Consider the following 21699-nt stretch of genomic DNA (forward strand, 5'->3'; position numbering starts at 1 on the left):
TGTAAATAACCTACATACTGTGTGTGTGTAGCCAACCAGGTAGAAAAATGGCAGAAAAATGGCAGAAAAAAGACGGACATCAGAGTATTTTTCAGTACACCAAAACACAAAGTAAGAACCCTAGTAGCCTAATATCTCAAAGACTAGTTGATAAAATGTTCATAAGAAAGAAATGAAATTCTAATGGAAATGTTTCACAATGATGTCATTAGGCAGAGCAGGCAACAGATGGCACACAGACAGCAGAGTTGGGGACAGATATGCAGGGATAGACTGGCAGAGACAGGGAGTCTCAGGTAAGTTTGTTGAGTCTTTGTTTGGCAACATTATGAAAGGTTCTCAATTTTTTTTACTTGTAAAATCGGAACATAATTGGAAAATGCCATGGATACCCCCACTCTCAACTTAAACTGGTGACTGAACTAAGATTTGTTAAAGGCAATGGTATTGCTGTTGTGATTAGTTGTGTAGTTTTGGGTACCGGTAGTTAGGAGTACGGCAAACACCTTATTTCTTTGGTTCCTCAATATACATTTACCATATTAAACATGTTACAGCACTACTTTTGGTGTTACAGCACTACTATGTGTTACAGCACTACTTTTGGTGTCACCCTCAGGAATTGTTCTTGAGAAAATGTAATGTAATTGTCCCCTTCAAAGTTGATATCAGATTTTCGCCCCTGTGTATACTGCACTCCTAAAACGTATATATTACAGTGTACTGCAGTTATACTGCACTCTGACTGCATGTGCAAATTACCTCAACTAACCTCAACTGGCCTTGTTATTGTTTTGTTATTGTTACTTTTTAGGGTTAGGTTAGTTTTTCTTTTTTTACTTTCTTTTTTTTAACTCTTCTTGAACTTCTGGTTCAGTAAGCATTTCACGGTAAAATCTACACTTGTTGTATTCGGCGCATGTGACAAATATAGTTTGATTTGAATTACTTTTCGTAAGGGTATCCTAGAGATCTAGGCTGTATCTTAGAGAACTAGACTTTATCCTAGAGACCTAGGCTGTATCCTAGAGATCTAGGCTGTAACCTGTATTCTAGAGATCTAGGCTGTATCATAGAGACCTAAGGTGTATCCTAGAGAACTAGACTGTATCCTAGAGAACTAGACTGTTTCCTAGAGCCCTATACTGTATCTTAGAGACCTATACTGTATCCTAGAGACCTATACTGTATCCTAGAGACCTATACTTTATCCTAGAGACCTATACTTTATCCTAGAGACCTATACTTTATCCTAGAGATCTAGGCTGTATCCTAGAGACCTATACTTTATCCTAGAGATCTAGGCTGTATCCTAGAGACCTATACTGTATCCTAGAGATCTGGACTGTATCCTTGAGAACTAGACTGTTTCCTAGAGATCTAAACTGTTTTCTAGAGACCTATACTGTATCCTAGAGATCTAGGCTGTATCCTAGAGACCTAAGCTGTATCCTAGAGATACAGAAATATAGGCTGTATCTTACAGAAATCTAGGCTGTATCTTAGAGAACTAGGCTATATCCTCGAGACCTACGCTGTATCCTAGAGATCTAGACTGTACCCTAGAGACCTAGACTGTATCCTAGAGACCTAATGAATGTAGACAAACATGGGCAACAGAGTTATTCTTGACTCTTTTTTCTGTGGTGTCCAGCACCTCTATACTCTCCATAATTTAACAACCCTAATTACCATATTGTTGGCCTCTAACAGATGGTCAAATATTTCCTGATGGAGTGGTCACACATGGCTGTGTTCTACCCTTGTTGTCCTCCACCCTCCTGCTCCCCTCCACTTTGTATTTTCTGGAAAATTGCAATACCTCCTCCTCTGCTCTCCCCCACTCAGAATGTGTTTCTGCCATTCCTGAACGGTGAATAATAATCAGGGAGAGCATCAGTGGAGGTATCGCTCCCCGTCACAGTCGGTGAACAGGTGATAGTCCCTGACAACACTGACGGCACCAGGCTAATCTGCCAAAGCAAACACAGGCAACATTTTTACTAATATGCATGTGGTGGCAGGTGCTCCCCTGCGATTGGCACTCACACCCCCAAAGGCCATCAGAGGTTTATCAGAGGTCTGCCAGCCAGGGGCTTGGCCACTGGGACTCACAACAGATGAAGGCAGTTTCATTGCATTAACACAAGCATGTGCTCATTTTGAGTGGACAATGGGAAACATTTAAAAGACAAATATGCTCTAAACTAAAACCCTCCACAGGGAAATAAGATGACGGCTGTCTGGCTGTGACACCCAATATAGCATCATCCTTTGTGGCGAACAGCAAAACCTATCATCACACGTCACCATAAGCCCATTCTCCCAGATCCCAGAAGCCATAAAGTTTGGACATGACTCCCATTTAACCCGAGCACTCATACCACGGATTCACATTCCTGCAGATTCACTTTTCTATATGGTTCATAGCACAGTGTTCAGAGCATCTGCATCTGCAATTGGAAAACCTCCAGCTGTGCTTATGTGCCTCTGTGTCCTGAGATGGAACACATAAAATACATCATAGCTGTTCGATCGGAAAAGATAGAGGGAGACTAGTAGCCCACGAGCAGAAGGATTGGTCAGCTCTTATTAACAGGAAATAGAATCGTACAGTAAGAGTGAAAAGGCTATACGGAAACTCATGGCCTGCAAACAGATGTTTAATTTAGAATTGGTTAAAGTTAGGTTAAGGTTAGGGTAAGGGTAAAGGTCAGGGTCAGATTTAAGGGTTTGGTTAAGGTTAGGGTTAAGATAAAGGGTCAGTTTTATATTTTCGTAGTCTCCTTATAGTCTCCCCCCAGTAGGAGTGTGGTGGGATGGGAAGTGTAAGCATTACAGTAAGACTTGATGGGCACATGACAGAGATTTGTAGCATAAAGGCCCCTATCAATGCAAGATTAACCTGTCAATCCAACCCAAGTCATGCATTTAGTCCTTCAAATCATAAATATATGGAAGGTTATAGTTTTGAGTATTTGTATAAAAAGATTTGCTGAAGACTTTACTCTCCAGTGGATTCTCAAGGACATTTCTTTTGACCCCAGGCATTTTCGAAGTCTTCCACCACCCATGCCCTTTTTAGGCTTGTTGACAGTTTCCCCAAAGCTCAGTCTGCTCATTGGTAGCCACAGATTTCAGCAAAGCATTTGGCAGGGTTACATACTTGTGTCATCAACAATATACTGTCAGTAGGGATGAGGCCTGAAATAGTCCCATGGATTTTTTTACTTTATCTTTGACAGGAGACAATGGGTGTGCTATCGTGGTGCCCTATCTGAATGGGAGTCCCTCACATATGCGGTGGCCCATGGGACCTTACTTGGCCCTGTCGTTTTCCTTATGCTCATCATTGATGCTGCACATGAAGCTGCCAACCCTGTGTGGACATATGCTGATGACATGAATCTGCTTGAAACCAGGAAACTGCAACAATCATCATCAATGCAGAAGCAAGTGGATGAGCTGAGCACCTTGACCGCTAGCAATGACATGCTCCTCAATGACAAGAAATGTGTTGTGATGCATGTCACCTTCTCTAAAAACCCACCCCTGCACCACCCCTCTTCATCAACGGTGTCCCCCTGTCAGAGACATCAAAGGTCAGGGTGCTCACTGGGTCTCACTGTCCAGCAGGATCTGCGCTGGAGCAGCCAGATTGACACCATGACCACAAGCGCCATCATGAAGCTGTTCCTCTTCAAGTGCTTCTCTGTAATTAGAGCAGGCCTACTGTGCATCTACATTGGCTACGTAAGACCAGCTCTGGAGTATGCTGTTCCTGGAACCCTGGCCTCACTCAAACCCTGACTGCTCAGCTGGAGTGTGTCCAGAAGAGAGCCTGCAGAATAATTTTGGGCTGGTCGTACACCAGATACCAGGAAGCCTTCAAAACCTTTTGAATCATGTCCTTGGAGAGCAGACGGGAGCAGATATTCCTGACATTTGCTAAATCCTTGCAGAACTCCCAGTTTGCAGGCTTGCTCCACCAAACCAGACAGCAGATTACTGGATGGGCAACCGCAACAGCCACAAACTGAACACTTCCATGACACGCACAGGCCACTATCAGAACTCTCTCATTCCATACTTCACTAAATTGATTAATACACACACCATATAGCCCAGGGGCCTTAGAAATGCCTTCTTCAGAACTCTAAAGATGTATTTTCTGAAGCTGCCACCCCAAACCGTGTTGTTTTAGTATTGTTGCTTTGTATATATTGCATATTCTACCATATTAAGTGTGTTGCTAGTTTAGGATTTTACTATTTGATAATAACATATGATTGGTGTTATGGTTGTAAATTGCTTTACAATTCACACTATGACTGCAAGAAACCAATGAAACCTACTACTACTACAACTACTACTATATAATCAGTATAGAGTTAAAGAGAGAAGCATGAACAGTAGTTAGATGGAAGAGTACTGTCTATGCCTCATTTGTTAATCTGCAGCTGTGTATATTGAGTATTCCCTGACCCATTGATTATTCTTTTTCACCTCGTATTTCTGCAAGCTCAGTTGAACCGTCTTAACAATCCTATAATGAGTCGTTAATGAGTGTCAGACTGAATGTTAAGTACCAGATGCACTGTCCTTTCACCTCATAAATTGTGATTATGCTTCATAAATTAATGACATTTCTTGCACGATAATTAAGCCAGAAATTCTTAGATGCTTTAAGGACAAGCAGTTTGAGAATGTTCAATACTCAGGATAACTCTGCAGCTCCAACTTTACATCAGCAAATCAAAGTATTGTATTCTATGACTTGGAATTAATACTCAATGCAATAGAGTTGAAGAATCAAACATTTATGTCCAGAACCAGGTAATATCATGATTCCATCACGGACATCACAAGATTCTGAGATAAACAATCCAATTGAAATCATGGACATGGACAATGCTATTCAGAGCATGTTTCTATTTAATCAAACTTGATGCAATGTTCATGTTTTTCCCATGTTGTGTTGGGTGCATGGGGAAAATAGTTATAATAGCATTGGGAAATTATTCTGTACTTGTGTAAAGAATCTGTGCTCAATGTTCTGCTTGCCAATGACATGAATTGGTCCCTTGACAGAAGCTGTACATGTAACAGCAGGACTACCGCAAGTATCAGAAAGCAGTATCATGTCATATTTGTCACACCCTGATCTGTTTCACACCTGTCTTTGTGCTTCCCCTTGCTTCTGTCTTTTTCTTGTTTTCCCAGTTTTGACCATTTCTGCCTGCCCTGAGCCTGCCTGCCATTCCGTAACTTGTCACACCACCCTGGATTAGTGACCTCTGCCTGTCCTAACCCCGAGACTGCCTGCCGTTCTGTACCTTATGGCATCCGATCTGGATTACTGACCTCTGCCTGCCTTTGACTTGTCCTTTTGCCTGCCCCCTGTTATAGTAATAAACTTTTGTTACTTCAACACTGTCTGCATCTGGGTCTTCTCCTGAACCGTGATAATATTATTGCCATTGTTTTACTGATGGTTGAGACACTCCATCTATATCGTTACACACTGATGATGTTTGATGACAAACTTCATAAATAATTCATTTGAACTGAGTGAGGTCCAGAAATATCTCAAATTAGAGTGAAGTCCAGGATTGAGGAGCTCACAGACCAGTTACAATAACGAGTTTTGCGTTCACTGCAGTCAGAGCTCTCTCTCTCTCACATCCTCAGTCTCAGACTGCTGACTTAGCCTCTGGCTACACAAGCCAACAGGCTGTCCATGGCTATGCAGGCTGTCCATGGCTATGCACTGATAGGCAGGGTTTCAAGAGTGTCCAAAGCCAGACTGTTGGCTTGGGTTTTCAATGTTTTCAAGGTGGGTTGTGACTTTTTTAGCCCAGCTGTGCTGTTATCGTAGGTATGAGGCGAAGCCAAGTACATATAGCCTATGCTTTCTGTAGGACATTCACTAATAACGGAGGACATGCATAATGATGGTGGACCCCATGCACTTACCACAAATGCATAATTTGCTAAGTTCGCTGTATTGTACAGTGCTCTTGTGAGAGCAAGATTGCAAGATTATATTATAATACTTTTATTGTATCAAATGGTTCTTTTATGCAACAGAATAGAGGGTTCTTATAACTATTGTGCCTGTGTGAACTGAAAGTGGGCCTCTGGGAGATAACACTGACAGGAGATTTACGATATATTTTGGGTGATAAAACCTAAAGAGACCGCATTCCAGAGCATGAGTTAAGGTTTCTGTTCTATATGGTACCAGGGAGAGATGACCCCAGGGCCAGACCTTGGTCTCTACACAAAGATAACTGTTTTTGCAGCAGATACTGTCTGCTGTGAATTATAAGTATATTTCATACAAATCTTAACCTTGTGACCCATTCCATACATCTGTTGTTCATCATGTAGACTGAAAGGGGTGTATCTTGGCTATAAAAGAACTTTGTACTTTTGTCTCAGGGCTCTCAACGAATCATCTGAGGGTGATTCATTGACCGGCCATCATTATTGTAGAGCACCCAATCGATTCACTGTATATGTGTGTGCTGTATTGACCTGCTCCCTTATTAATAAGTGAATAAAGATTTAGTATAAGTATAACTCTGACTTGTGTGATAAGTTTCTCTCCTCATTTGATAGTAAGGAAATTAACCACCACACTCTCCATTACTCTTGTTTTGTATCTGCAATAGCGCAGTCAACTTGAATCCCGATTCTAGTTCCAAGACGGCGTCGTTTAAAAAACAAGTAGATTGTGCTGATTTATTAGCACATTGAACCATATCGCACGCCATAGCTTAAAAACTCTGTGGGTAGTGCTAAAACAATGACATTATATCTGAATTCCATATCTGAATCTTTATGCACCTTCAACACTGGGATATCTGCACTGGAGACAGGAGATGAAAATAAGTAAGAAATAAGTGTGAGTTGAGTCGCATACAAATATGAATCTCAGATGAATGTTTGTTCTTTTTCTTTGATGCTTTGACAGGTTATGTTTATTTTTGTAAATCCTAACATACACACATGCTGAAGGTCACATATCGTGCTGTGCTCTCATTTTCATGGTGTGTTTACCTTTCTTGGCACATGTATCTCATGACTAAAGCTGAAAATAGAAAGCTGCAGCATCACATTTTCCTGCTGCCTGCCGTCTAATAATGTACCTTTGGCTTGTCTGTTTGAGTTCTGATAGAGGTGACATTGTCATTGGCCGAGGTTTTGGCAGAAGTTTCTCTGTCCGCAAGGGCTGTACTGATTCATGGGGGAGTAGAGAGAAGGGAGGAGGGAGCCTCCACCACCGCATATCCTCTAAAATCTGTCTGTCAGCACAACCACACATTAATCAACTGTCCACAGCAACTACCTACTCATGGTATATACTGTAGCTCCTGGTTTATGGTGCCTTAGAAAAACAAGCTTTGAGCTAGATACATTTCCCCCTCTGTAATTGGTTTTAAAGTGAACAGTATTCACGTTTTCAACCTCTCTGTGACTCACATGAATATCAAATGTTGAATAATTATCTCGCTCTTAGCCACTCAGTAGATGTTAGGGTACAGAGTTCATCTCTGATGCCAAGTTGTTACAATTTTTTTTTTTATCAACAAGTTCAATGCAGGTGTTATTCCCTTGGGATGTACCTTTTTGTTATTATTATAATGAATCATGAGACCCGGAGATACGGAGACTTTTGTACAATCTGTCATTTTATAGGCAATATCCGCCATGCTTCCGCATAGCTCGGCAAATATATAGCTGCCACGTTGGGAGGGAATTGTTTACCTCTTTATTTTTGCTCCCATGGGCATAAATGGCTTTCACACGTCAACGAGAGAAAGAACAGTGCCAGGGAACTGCGGGAACAGATCCATAAATTTAACTTAAAGCAATTTCATCTTCATATACTTCCACTGAGTCTGGGAGTGTAATGTGCTCTCTCCGTGTGGTATCTGATATTGAACCTGATAATGGACTTAATTTCATTCTTCTGCATTAAAGCCATATCAAATACGATAGGCATTTTCGGACACATTCTCAGAAATGGGATGTCATTGCATACAATATGAATGCAAATTGTACATTATCACACAGCCATCATATACAGATACAGTATATCCTAACTTCATAACAACCCAAGCCCACACTTGTAGCCAGCCTGTTCCATGTTCAGGGAAACATTCGGGAGTCCCATAGGGCGGCACACAGTTGGCCGAGCGTTGTGCGGGTCATTAGGTGAGGGTTTGGCCAGGGTAGGCCGTCATTGTAAAATAAAAACATTTTCTTAACTGACTTGCCTAGTTAAATAAAGGTTAAATCTAACAAAATAAAATATAGAGGTCATGGATGCCAGGAAGCTCGGCCCCAGTGATGTACTGGGTTGTCCGCATGACTGTTTGCGTGTGTGTGAACATTTACTGACGTTCAGGCCTACCACCGTTGTGTCATCAGCGAACTTGATGATGGTGTTGGAGTCTTGCGTGGCCACGCAGTCGTCGGTGCACAGGGTAATGTTGCCTACCCTTCACCACCTGGGGTCAGCCCGACAGGAAGTCCAGGATCCAGTTACAGAGGGAGGTGTTCAGTTCCAGTGTAGAGTTGGTCTAGGGTGTCTGGGATGACAGGGTTTGAGCACTTCATGATTACAAATGTGAGTGCCACAGGGAGTTAGTCATTGTGGCAGGTAGCTTCAGAGTTTTTGGGAACAGGAATGATGGTGGTCAGCTTGAGACATGTGGGGAATACAGACTGGGACAAGGAGAGGTTGAAAATGACTGAATATGCCTGCCAGCTGTTCTGTGCATGCTCTAAGAACGCGCCCTGGAATATCGTACAACACCACGGCCTTACAAGTGTTGACCTGATTAACCTGTTGGGGCTAGGGGGCAGTATTTGCACGGCCGGATAAAAAACGTACCCGATTTAATCTGGTTACTACTCCTGCCCAGTAACTAGAATATGCATATAATTATTGGCTTTGGATAGAAAACACCCTAAAGTTTCTAAAACTGTTTGAATGGTGTCTGTGAGTTTAACAGAACTCATTTGGCAGGCCAAAACCTGAGAAGATTCCTTACAGGAAGTGGCCTGTCTGACCATTTCTTGCCCTCCTTGATCATCTCTAACAAATACAGGGGATCTCTGGCATGACGTGACACTTCCTATGGCTCCCATGGGCTCTCAGAAGGCGGGAAAAAGCTGAACGATGTAATTCCATCCCCAGGCTGAAACACATTAGCGCGTTTGGCAAGTGCTCTATCAGAGGGCCATTAGACTGAGGCTCGTGCATGAGGGGATAGCATGCTTTTACTTTCACTCTCTTTGTAATAAAAAATGATTTCCGGGTCGGAATATTATCGCTTTTTTACGAGAAAAATTGCATAAAAATTGATTTTAAACAGCGGTTGACATGCTTCGAAGTACGGTAATGGAATATTTAGCATTTTTTTGTCACGAAATGCGCCATGCTCGTAACCCTTATTTACCCTTTCGGATAGTGTCTTGAACGCACGAACAAAACGCCGCTATTTGGATATAACAATGGATTATTTGGGACCAAACCAACATTTGTTATTGAAGTAGAAGTCCTGGGAGTGCATTCTGACGAAGAACAGCAAAGGTAATAACATTTTTCTTATAGTAAATCTGACTTTGGTGAGTGCTAAACTTGCTGGGTGTCTAAATAGCTAGCCCTGTGATGCCGGGCTATCTACTTAGACATATCGAGTGCATAGAGGAGTTCTGTATCTATAATTCTTAAAATAATTGTTATGTTTTTTTGTGAACGTTTATCGTGAGTAATTTAGTAAATTCACCAGCAGTGTTCGGTGGGAATGCTAGTCACATGCTAGTCACATGCTAATGTAAAAAGCTGTTTTTTTTATATAAATATGAACTTGATTGAACAAAACATGCATGTATTGTATAACATAATGTCCTAGGGTTGTCATCTGATGAAGATATCAAAGGTTAGTGCTGCATTTAGCTGTGGTTTGGGTTTATGTGACATTATATGCTAGCTTGAAAAATGGGTGTCTGATTATTTCTGTCTGGGTACTCTGCTGACATAATCTAATGTTTTGCTTTCGTTGTAAAGCCTTTTTGAAATCGGACAGTGTGGTTAGATTAACGAGAGTCTTGTCTTTAAAATGGTGTAAAATAGTCATATGTTTGAAAAATTTAAGTTTTTGCATTTTTGAGGTATTTGAATAACGTCCCACCTAGCCCATAGAGGTTAAAAACATTACTCACATCTGCCTCGGAGAGTGAGATCACCCAGTCCTCTGTGTCAGTTGGGACCCTCATGCCATGGTCGGTGTTGTTTTTGTCGAATCGTGGATAATATGCATTGAGTTCCTCTGGTAGTGAGGTATCATTGGGCAGATCACTGCTAGGTCCTCCTTTGTAGTCCATAATGGACTGTAGCCTTTGCCACTTGCATTGGGCATTGGAGCCTGTGTAATAGGATTCCACTTTGTTGCTTGTTCGATGGCTCTGTAGAGGTCATAACGGGACTTCTCATACTTTTTTGTATCCTTAGTCGTAGCCTCGGGGTTGGCTGCGATAGCCCTGTGTGCGGTAGCCCTGTCCTTTTAGCTTAGCGCCAACCTCTGTGTTAATCCAGGGCTTTTCCAGCAGTCTTGTAGCATAGCCTCCAATACGGAGGACCATTTCCCAACTGAGCTCGTCACAGGTACTTGCTGTTTGTGCTTGTAAACAGGAAGCAGGAGTATAGAGTCATGATCTGATTTGGCAAAGGGGGGACGCGGGAGGGCCTTGTGTGCTTGCTTGTGGGTAGTAACAGTGGTCTAGGACTTTTTCGCCACTTGTGGCGAAGGAGAAGTTTTCATTTATACCTTGGTATAAGACATAGTATTAAAACCGATAAATCTGACTGTCATATTTGATCTTCACAAACAAAGGACAACAAAAACAGATCCTGATCAATCTCATTCGTATGCACCACAGGATCTTTTAGAATAGCTTCTTGCTCTGCCTGGCCAAGTGCTCTATTGGGACCACTAACGCTATAGGGTTCATTTGAATAATGTCGACTCTCTAATTGTCCTCTTTCCTTTGATCCGTGTGCCAAATGGCCTCCCATCTGTGCTGCATGTGGAGGTAGAGTGGAATACATCTGTGTGCGTGTGTGTGTGTGTGTGTGTGTGTGTGTGTGTGTGTGTGTGTGTGTGTGTGTGTGTGTGTGTGTGTGTGTGTGTGTGTGTGTGTGTGTGTGTGTGTGTGTGTGTGTGTGTGTGTGTGTGTGTGTGTGTGTGTGTGTGTGTGTGTGTGTGTGGAGGTACAGTACAGTGGGAGGCAGATGTTGGTAGACTGTGTTCAACATTCTCCATGTCATCACAGCATCTGCCTCAATACTCCTCAAGGCATTGTGGTCTAACCACAACAGCTGTTTATCACAGAGAAGGGATGCCAGGGGCTTCCAATACCACTTTACCATCTCCACTTTGTGAGTTACAGTGCCTTCAGAAAATATTCACACCCCTTGACTTTTTCCACCCAAAAACTGTGTTACAGCCTGATTTTAAATTGATTAAATTTAGATTTTATGTCACTGGCCTACACACAATACCCCATAATGTTAAAGTGGAATTATGTTTTTCAATTTTTTATGAAAAATATAATGTATTCAACTCCTTTCTTATGTCAAGCCTAATTAAGTTCAGGAGTAAAAATGTTCTAAACAAGTCACATAATACGTTGCATGGACTCACTCTGTGTGCAATAATAGTGTTTAACATGTGTTTTGAATGACTAACTCATCTCTGTGCCCCACACATACAAATAATTGTAAGGTCTCTCAGTTGAGCAGTGCATTTCAAACACAGATGAAACCATTAAACACCAGGGAGGTTTTCGAATGCTTTGCAAAGAAGGGCACATATTGGTAGATGGGTCAAAATAAAAAAACAGACAATGAATATACCTTTGAGCAGTGTGAAGTTATTTATTACACTTTGGATGGTGTATAAATATACCCAGTTACTATAAAATACAGACGTCCATCCTAACTCAGTTGCCGGAGAGGAAGGAAACTGCTCAGGGATTTCACCATGAGGCCAGTGGTGACTTTATAACAGTTACATAATTTATGGCTGTGATAGGACAAAACTGAGGATGGATCAACAACATTGTAGTTACTCCACAATACAACCTAAAAGACAAAGTGAAAAAAAGGAAGCCTATACAGAATACAAATATTCCAAAACATGCATCCTGTTTGCAATAAGGCACTAAAGTAAAACTGCTGAGTATTTGTCAAATAAATAAACTTTATGTCCTGAATACAAAGTGTTATGTTTGTGGAAAATCTAAAACAACACATCACTGAGTACCACTCTTCATATTTTCAAGAATGCTGGCAAGCATCATGTTATGGGTATGCTTGTCATCGGCAAGGACTAGGGAGATGTTTTGGATAAAAATAAACTGAATAGACCTAAGCACATGCAAAATCATAGAGGAAAACCTGTTTCAGTCTGCTTTCCAACAGACACTGGGAGACAAGTTCACCTTTTAGTGGGACAATAACCTAAAAAACAAGGCCAAATCTATACTGGAGTTGCTTACCAAGACGACATTGAATTTTCCTGAGTGGCCTAGTTACAGTTCAGACTTAATTTGACTTGAAAATCTATGGCAAGACATGAAAATGTCTGTCAAGCAATGATCAACAACCAAATTGACAGAGCTTGAAGTTTTTTTTTAAAGAAAGATTTTGTAAAATCACAGTCTGCAAAGCTCTTAGAGACTTACTCAGAAAGACTTGCAGCTGAAAAGACTTGCAGTCAAAAGTCTGGACACACCTACTCATTCAAGGGGTTTTCTTTCTTTTAGAATAATACTGAAGACATCAAAACTATGTAATAACACATATGGAATCATGTAGTAACCTAAAAAGTGTTAAACAAATCAAAATATATCTTATATTTGAGATTCTTCAAAGTAGCCACCCTTTGCCTTGATGACAGCTTTTGGCATACTCTCAAGCAGCTTCATGAAGTAGTCACCTGGAATGCATTTCAATTAACAGGTGTGCTTTCTTAAAAATTAATTTGTGGAATTTCTTTCCTTCTTAATGCATTTGAGCCAATCAGTTGTGCTGTGACAAGGTAGGGCTGGTATACAGAAGATAGCACTATTTGGTAAAAGACCAAGTCCATATTTTGTCAAGAGCAGCTCAAATAAGCAAAGAGAAATGACAGTCCATCATTAGTTTAAGACATGAAGGTCAGTCAATCTGGAAAGTTTCTTTAAGTGCAGTCGCAAAAACCATCAAGCGTTATGATGAAACTGGCTCTCACGAGGTTCTCCACAGGAAAGGAAGACCCAGAGTTACCTCTGCTGCAGTAGATGAGTTCATTAGAGTTACCAGCCTCAGCAATTGCAGCCCAAATAAATTCTTCTCAGAGTTCAAGTAACAGACACATCTCAACATCAACTGTTCAGAGGAGACTGCGTGAATATGGCCTTCATATAAGCGCTCAAGGCCAGACCCAGATGCAGACATGTGAGGCAGATGGTTTGAGTGTTTGATATTTATTAGTTCCAAAAAGTGGTAGGCAAGAGAATGGTCATAGACTGGCAAAAGGTTAAAACCAGATCAGAGTCCAGGAGGTACAGAGTGGCAAGCAGGCTCAAGGTTAGAGCAGGCAGACTGGTCAGGCAGACGGGTACAGAGTCCAGAAAACAGGCAAGGGCCAGAACTGGGAGGACTATCATTTGTTTTTAACCTCCCTGGGCAAGGTGGGATGTTTGCGTCCCACCTTGGAATCGTGTGGCGCGAAATACAAATACCTCATACCTTCAATTTCTCAAACATATGACTAGTTTACACCATTTTAAAGACAAGACTCTCGTTAATCTAACCACACTGTCCGATTTCAAAAAGGCTTTACAACGAAAGCAAAACATTAGATTATGTCAGGAGAGTACCCTCCCAAAAATAATCACACAGCCATTTTCAAAGCATGCATATATGTCACAAAAACCAAAATCACAGCTAAATGCAGCACTAACCTTTGATGATCTTCATCAGATGACACTCCTAGGACATTATGTTATACAATACATGCATGTTTTGTTCAATCAAGTTCATATTTATATAAAAAAACAGCTTTTTACATTAGCATGTGATGTTCAGAACTAGCATACCCACCGCAAACTTCCGGTGAATTTATTAAATTACGTTCACAAAATACATAACAATTATTTTAAGAATTATAGATACAGAACTCCTTTATGCAATCGCAGTGTCAGATTTTAAAATAGCTTTTCGGCGAAAGCACATTTTGCAATATTCTGAGTAGATAGCCCGGCCATCACGGCTAGCTAATTTGACAGCCACCAAGTTTGGCCCTCACCAAACTCAGATTTACTATTAGAAAAATTGGATTACCTTTGCTGTTCTTCGTCAGAATGCACTCCCAGGACTTCTACTTCAACAACAAATGTTGTTTTGGTTCGAAATAATCCATAGTTATATTGAAATAGCTCCGTTTTGTTCGTGCGTTGAGGTCAGTATCCGAAGGGTGACCCCTCGGGTGCATTTCGTGACAAAAAAATTCAAAATATTCCATTACCGTACTTCGAAGCATGTCAAACGCTGTTTAAAATCAATTTTTATGCGATTTTTGTCATGAAATAGCGATAATATTCCAACCGGGCGACGTTGTATTCGTTCAAAGAGAGAAAGAAAAAAATGGAGTCCTCTCGTGCACGCGCGCTCCAGTGTCAGTGTTCCCTGCCTGACCACTCACAAACACTCCTGCTGTTTTTCGCCCATAGACTGCAGAGCTCTCATTCTACTTTCTGGTGCCTTCTTAAAGCCAATGGAAGCCTTAGAAAATGTCACGTTACAGCAGAGATGCTGTATTTTTGATAGAGATGCCCTAGAAGGACAACAAATTGTCAGACAGGGCACTTCCTGCATGGAATTTTCTCAGGTTTTGGCCTGCATATATGAGTTCTGTTATAGTCATAGACACCATTCAAACAGTTTTACAAACTTTAGAGTGTTTTCTATCCAAATCTACTAATTATATGTATATTCTCGTTTCTGGGTAAGAGTAGTAAGCTGTTTAAATCAGGTACGTTTTTTATCCGGCCGTGAAAATACTGCCCCCTATCCCCAACAGGTTAAACAAGACAATGACCCAAAACACATCTCCAGGCTGTGTAAGGGCTATTTGACCAAGATGGAGAGTGATGGAGTGCTGCATCAGATGACCTGGCCTCTACAATCACCCAACCTCAACCCAATTGAGATGGTCTGTGATGAGTTGGACAGCAGAGCGAAGGAAAAGCAGCCAACAAGTGCTCAGCATATGTGGGAACTCATTCAAAACTGTTGGAAAAGCATTCCAGGTGACTACCTCATAAAGCTGCTTGAGAGAATGCCAAGAGTGTGCAAAGCTGTCATCAAGGCAAAGGGTGGCTACTTTGAGGAATATCAAGTATAAAATATATTTTGATTTGTTTAACACTTTTTTGTTTACTACATGATTCCTTATATGTTATTTCATAGTTTTGATGTCTTCACGATTATTCTACAATGTAGAAAATAGTAAAAATAAAGAAAAACCCTTGAATGAGTAGGTGTGTCCAGACTTTGGACTGGTATTGTATGTAAATGAGACATGAAACATGTTTTCACTTTGTCATTACTGGGAATTGTGTGTAGATGGGTGAGATTTTTTTTTGAATCCATTTTGAATTCAGGCTGTAACACAACAAAATGTGGAATAAGTCAAGGGTTATCAATACTTTCTGAAGGCACATTATATACTGGAGAGTTTACTGAGCTGAAGATTTAACAATATTTCAGACATGTCTACAATAACATTGATATCCAATGTTTCTTTTTTACTCTATGCTCATTCACCAGTCAGGGACATTCTATTGTACTGTTCAAGGACAAAATATTTTATGCATAGCCAAGTCCTGGCAATAAAACTGAGGCCCATATACTGTACCATGATAACATCATACATAATCAGATCTTTCAATACTGTTTGTAAATCGGCTAATAATATTTCCAGCCGTATCGTTCGTAGTTTGCAGGGTAATTTATAGCATAGCCATACATGCCAGATAAATATGTGATAAAGGGCTATGTACAGGATCATATCTCTATCCATTGCGCTACAGTTGTTGGCTTGTAGCGTTGACATTTCATGCTTCTCACATTGCCCTTAACCTTTGAAACCCAATGAGGATGAGACAGGGAACATGCATTTGTCATTTATGACAAAGAACCATGAAATGTCAACGCTACAAGCCAACAACTGTGGAGCCATTGATAGAGATATGATTCTGTACATAACATTTTATGTGGGGGACAGGGAATCAATCTGTGTCTTTCATTTTGAAAATGATTAGGTCTGCTGTGTATGCTTCTGTAAAAAGCCATTTGATTTCTGAAACAAATGACCGCCACTATATGTCAAGCCGTCAATGTGTCAAAGGTATACTTTTGAGGAAATGTATGAAATTAGAAAGCCAAGACAAGATTTGAGAGCAGTGGAGTGTATCATCATTGGTCATCAGTTTGAAGCTATACCGTCCAGTGGTTTTAATTTGCAGCCACATAATCTGAGTTGATATAGGAAGTCAGTGGAAAGGCTTGTGTGAAGAAAATTGGTATTCACAGCCACAGCTTCATAGGAAACGGTATGTTTTTTGTAAACTTTAAAAAGGATAGTGTCACAGCTGATAATCCTGACTAAACAATGAGGGGTTAGATGATAAGATGTTAAAGACCATTTTACCATAGTTCCTGTCATGCCTGATCGTGGCTTGTTGTACATGTCACTTGTTATCCACATTGTATTAGGCATTACACAAGAAAGGGTCTGTGGAGGTACAGATAAACCAGTCTTGATTGTTCCACCAATTAATTAGGGAACATCCGTCGTAAATACTGGGGACTGCTTTAGACCTGTCTGTCCATATCCTGTACAGTAACTTGTTCACACAAATCTACCATTAGTAAATGCATGATTTTAAATGGTACATTTCAAGTTGTCTGTCAAGTATCTCATTGTAGTTTTCAACCATACATTCATGACATCTTCAAATGAGAGTGTTGTCTCACTCCCCAGAGATTTCTAAGAAATATATGAACAGTCCTCATTTATTATATGTAAATTCTTAACATACGGTCTTCCTGTGCCAATATGGGAACACTGGGTCTTCCAGCTGAGAGAGATAGTTTGTTCTATGATCTATGCCTGAGGTTTCAGCTTTCACAAGCCAGAATGCAAACTGTGGCCAGCTCAATAGCTCTTTCTGTTGACATTCCTTATGTTTTTTTATGTGGAGCTCATGAAAGGTTTTCAGTGATTCAGATTGCACAGCAGATATGTTATGCATATTCACCAGACAGATTTTCTCTGTCAGATCTTCCCAAATCATGAAAATAGGATAATTTCCTCTTGTTACAGTTGGGATTTCGTTTCTAATTTGAATGAAATGTTTAATGAGTCGGAGGTTCTGTAGTATGTATTGCATTCATTGACTATTCATAGCTACCAATGCTTGAGAGGTGAAATACTGTTAGGTTAAATATTCTTACTGTATTTGCAGTGGCGGAACTAGAGTTTTCTACATGGGGTGGCCAGGGGGTGACCAAGGCTACTTCAGGGGGTCCATAGTCCATGACAGAAAATTAGTGTGTAACCGTAACCTGGCATCTAAGGAGCAGTGATAATTCACTTAACCCGGAGTTCTTCAATATGGCAGAGAGTGTGGTCCAAAAGGGTTACTTCACTTGAATTCTTTAACATACTATGAATAGTCAGTGTCTCTACCTCAGACCTGCAGCTCAGTCCCCCCCCCCCCCCCCCCCCCCCCACACACACACACACACACACTGGAGAGACTTGGGTCACTCTGATTTCATGAATATATAATCTGGGTCTATAAGTATGAAACATCCAAAATATTTTCAGAAAATTAAGCTCAAGCACTAAGGAGATAAGATACCATTTGTGTGTTATATACATAAATTGAATAGTTTATTTACAAAAAGTACATTTACAAAAAAACACCGCAATTTGACATACCAGGCATCAAGCAGAAGTGCCCATCAATATTACTAATTTACAGTATCATATTTATGCTCATATATATTATGTCAAACAATAGCAAAGAAAAGTTTTGGAATTGGCCTAATCAAGACCAAATTGAATCTGTGTGACATGATACCCTTTGGATTTATAATTTTAGAACGTCAGTGTACTGGCTAGTACACAGTGCAGGTTTTAATCATGAGCAGAGGGACCGCCAAAGCGGCAAATTATCCTAGGTAGATTTAAAAAAAAGCATAATTCTGCGGTTCTGGTGATAACTGGAAAAATGTTTCATAAACTCATCCATGTTGAGGTAGCGTGACCTCCTTGACTCAACACTGAGATTTCAGAGGTGACTTAACCTGTCAAATCGGAGGGCCTGTTGTCCGGACCTCCAGCAGTCTCTATGGGGGTGCCCCAGGGTTCAACCTCGGGCCGACTCTTTTCTCTGTATACATCAATGATGTCGCTCATGCTGCTGGTGACTCTCTGATCCACCTCTACGCAGATGACACCATTCTGTATACTTCTGGCCCTTCTTTGGACACTGTGTTAACTAACCTCCAGATGAGCTTCAATGCCGTACAATTCTCCTTCCGTGGCCTCCAACTGCTCTTAAATGCAAGTAAAACTAAATGCATGCTCTTCGACCGATCGCTGCCCACACCTGCCCGCCAGCCCAGCATCACTACTCTGGACAGTTCTGACTTAGAATATGTGGACAACTACAAATACCTGGGTGTCTGGTTAGACAGTAAACTCTCCTTCCAGACTCACATTAAGCATCTCCAATCCAAAATTAAATCAAGAATCAGCTTCCTATTTCTCAACAAAGCATCCTTCACTCATGCTGCCAAACATACCCTCGTAAAACTGACTATCCTACCGATCCTTGACTTTGGCGATGTCATTTACAAAATAGCCACCAACACTCTACTCAGCAAATTGGATGCAGTCTATCACAGTGCCATCCGTTTAGTCACCAAAGCCCCATATACTACGCACCATTGCGACGTGTATGCTCTCGTTGGCTGGCCCTCGCTTCATATTCGTCGCCAAACCCACTGGCTCCAGGTCATCTATAAGTCTTTGCTAGGTTAAGCCCCACCTTATCTCAGCTCACTGGTCACCATAGCAGCACCCACCCGTTACACGCGCCCCAGCAGGTATATTTCACGGGTCACCCCCAAAGCCAATTCTTCCTTTGGCCTTCATTCCTTCCAGTTCTCTGCTGCCAATTACTGAAACAAACTGCAAAAATCACTGAAGCTGGAGACTCATATCTCCCTCACTAGCTTTAGGCACCAGCTGTCAGAGCAGCTCATAGATCACTGCACCTGTACATAGCCCACCTGTAATAAGCCCATCCAACTACCTCATCCCCATACTGTTATCTATTTTATTTATTTTGCTCCTTTGCACCCCAGTATCTCAACTTGTACACTCATCTTCTGCACATCTATCACTCCAGTGTTTAATTGCTATATTGTAATTATTTCGCCACTATGGCCTAGTTATTGCCTTAGCTCCGTTATCCTACCTCATTTGAACACACGGTATATAGACCTTTTCTACTGTATTATTGACTGTATGTTTGTTTTTTACATGGGTATCTCTGTGTTGTTGTGTGTGTTGCACTGCTTTGCTTTATCTTGGCCAGGTCGCAGATGTAAATGAAAACGTGTTCTCAACTAGCCTACCTGGTTAAATAAAGGTGAAATATATATATATTTTTTAAATAAAAAAAATAAACCATTGTTGTCCTAAGGTGGGTTTTAATCCGTTTTAAAGCTGAGAAGCTTCTCTTGCAAGAAGCACTGCTGACTGGGGTAACAACAGAAATCTTACAAAGTCGAAATAGACCTCTTTATTATAAGGTTCTAGAAACACAACAAAGTCAAGGAGAGTAGACGGTCTGTCTCTTCCACTTTTCTCTCTCCTATCAAGAAGCTGCTTGGTTTGATGAACCTCATGTTTGAGGTCATCTAAATCTGACTCAAAGGTCTGAGCAATGGCAAACAGAGGCTCCTCATTCAATAATGTTGTACTCTTTGGGTTAAGAGACTGGACCCCTTGCATTATCTCGCAATTCTTTTTTGAAAACCGCCTCTACAGCTCAGCTGTGAGACTGTCAAACACCTGATAAAATATATTTTTAAAATATAATACTATTTTTCTGTCCTACAGTGCTCATCATCAGTGAGTCGTGAAATCTTAAGCTTGTTTTAGGCTGTCTTTTACACACTGTTTGTACACTTATTTTGCAGTGCTCTGCAATCTCTTCAACCTCTTTCCATAGTTCTCCAAAGTAACCCTCGCTTCTGTAGTCCTGCAATGTGTCTGTAAGGGCACCTACTAGATCCACAGCCCTTGCTAGGTCAAGAGAGCTTGATTGGAGCATGTCAGAAAGACATTTGGCATCACCAAGCACTTTACAAAAGGTAACCAAAAGCCCAATGAAATGTAAATCTATCAGAGAAAGAAGGCGCCTTGCCTCCACTGATCTATCATCACTATTTTCAAGTATGATATCCTGTAGCACTCTCAGAACTGTTGGAAGCCTGTCCCTCAGATTACGGCATGCCATGTATATGCATGCCCACCTCCACCTTACATCCGTAAGTCTCTGTAGTTCCCTGGGCTGCTGCTGTGGATACAGCTTTTTCTGAACTGCAAGCCATTTGAGGTGAACGTACGAGCCAGATACAAAGTTATGAAGATTCTGTAGGAGAGCAAAAAAGATAACTGCCTAAGGCGCTTATTTTACAGCATCGACAAGAACCAAATTCCAACAATGTGCATTACAGTGCACATGAAATGCAAATCTTGCACCCCAATGGTGGAACAAGCTCCCTCCCGACGCAAGGACAGCGGAGTCAATCACCACCTTCTGGAGACACCTGAAACCCCACCTCTTTAAGGAATACCTGGGATAGGATTAAGAAATCCTTCAAACCCTCCTCCCCCCACCCTCCCCCCCAAAAAAGATATAGATGTACTATTGTAAAGTGGTTGTTCCACTGGATATCATAAGGTGAATGCACCAATTTGTAAGTCGCTCTGGATAAGAGTGTCTGCTAAATGACGTAAATGTAAATGTTTTTAATCCGTGCAGACACACCAGAATGCTTTCCGCTCATGATGGATGCACCGTCTTAGCCTTGCCCCACAAGATTATTTCTGTAGTCCAGCCCATGTTTTTCAAGGCAATCAATTATCATTTTTGTGAGACCTGCTGCATCTAAGCTTTCAGCTGACTGAATGTGTAAAAAGCTTTCGTGGTGGGCCCCGTTGTAATAGTACCTCACAACTAAAGACATTTGTTATTTTTTTCTTTAAATCTTTGCAATTACACAAAAAAAGTCACCTCATTTACTTCTCTTATTATTTCACTTTGTACCATCTCAGCTAAGCCCTTAAGAACTTTGTTCTGGATTTGGTGGCTTGTGTACTTAGCATTGCCACATGCAGTCATCCTTTTCTCTATTAGAGAGTCATGCTTTGCTATTTCTTTTAAGGTTGTCAAAAAATACCCTTGTTGTGAGAGTCATTAGACTCTCGAGGACCTCTCTGCGCAATACCCTTGTTGTGAGCGTCATTTCCGGTCACAACTTGCAGAATT

Source organism: Salmo salar, chromosome 09, assembly GCF_965601325.2.
Source record: "Salmo salar chromosome 09, fSalSal1, whole genome shotgun sequence".
NCBI lineage: Eukaryota > Metazoa > Chordata > Actinopteri > Salmoniformes > Salmonidae > Salmo > Salmo salar.